This window comes from Schistocerca cancellata, chromosome 2, assembly GCF_023864275.1.
Source record: "Schistocerca cancellata isolate TAMUIC-IGC-003103 chromosome 2, iqSchCanc2.1, whole genome shotgun sequence".
NCBI classification, from domain to species: Eukaryota; Metazoa; Arthropoda; class Insecta; order Orthoptera; family Acrididae; genus Schistocerca; species Schistocerca cancellata.
The window spans coordinates 237,671,384-237,672,801 of record NC_064627.1 but is presented as its reverse complement, the minus strand read 5'-3'; the positions used below and the strand labels follow the sequence as shown (position 1 = coordinate 237,672,801).

General features: G+C 41.4%; 1 non-coding gene across 1 annotated transcript; it reads right to left on the bottom strand.

Annotated features, from left to right (window-relative positions):
• Window positions 1-214: 214 nt before the first annotated feature.
• Window positions 215-289, bottom strand: Trnap-cgg (transfer RNA proline (anticodon CGG)). Its single transcript has one exon. It is a non-coding gene; the product is annotated as a tRNA-Pro (tRNA).
• Between the last annotated feature and the right edge of the window lie 1,129 nt (window positions 290-1,418).

The window sequence follows — 1,418 nt, the reverse complement described above, 5'->3', positions numbered from 1 at the left end:
GGAATAGGATAATAGGATGATTTTAGAATGTCTGAAACTCATTCTGTACGCTGCAGACAAAAGAACAATAGCATTTGGGTGTTTCAGACCACCACATGACAATTTTTCATTTTCACGTAATGTATATTCAAACAAGATTCCATTCTGGGAATGAGATTTTCACTCTGCAGCGGAGTGTGCGCTGATATGAAACTTCCTAGCAAATTAAAACTGTGTGCTGGACCGAGACTCGAACTCGGGACCTTTGCCTTCCGCGGGCAAGTGCTCTACCAACTGAGCTACCCAAGCACGACTCACGCCCCGCCCTCACAGCTTTAGTTCTGCCTGGTAGAGCACTTGCCCACGAAAGGCAAAGGTCCAGAGTTCGAGTCTCGGTCCGGCACACAGTTTTAATCTGCCAGGAAGTTTCAAGATTCCATTCTACTGATGGATATGACAAATTCTCTCACCTCTGTAATGGTAGCATATGACATTAACAGGAACAGGCTTAGAACTCAGGTACAATATGGCTACTGATAAATTTCTATGACACTACTGTTACCTAAAAGAGGGATCAGTGTTAAAGAATGGCATAGGTGTATACAAAAAATGTGTTAACTGTGGTGCAGTTAGTTGATTTAAGCTAAAAAGAAGTGTAATGTATCTGATGATCTTATGGGAATACATATGTCCACATATAAGCCGATGTGCTCTGGTGCATACACGTAGCTACTGGCTGCTGTGGCAACATTAACCCCAACACTCAGATGACAGGCAACTGTATGTTCGATTCTATGGCCACTGACTCATTTAGGTGGGTGGCTTGCCCAGTGATGCGTCTTATAGGGAGACACACTGTGATCTGCTGCTGTTGGTGAACATCAGTGTGGTAGAGGTCACAACAGAACCACACAGTTTGAAATTGCATTGAAAACCTTTGTGAGATTATTTGAGTTCTGAACTTCCCATACTATAAACATAAAAAATACAAGAATCAGATTTCCATACAGTCTGTACTTGTATCTCTAGGTCCATCACCTTGGATTCTGATGTTACAGGGCTGGGAAAACTCCATGTAATTTGCCGACCATGTAGACTGTCCAAGTATACCATCTTGGATTATTCGCTATAGAGGCTGTCCTAACATCCATCATCTTGGATTTTATAGTTAGGATAGGTGGCCATCTTTGATTTTTTGAATTTCCGAAAAGAACAATTGTACATTTTGGATTTTTGATTTTCCCCCCATCTTAGACTTACGACAAGTGGGTTACTTCCACTGTGGCATTAGATTGGTGTGGGAAACTCTGTAGGTCAGTTGTGGGATTCTGAATTTCTTGTATTTTTGGGGTATTTTGAATTTCCTGTCAGTTTTTTGATTTCCCATTTTATACTTAGGGCAATTTACCGATGACATCAGACAGATGGCAGGAAAAATG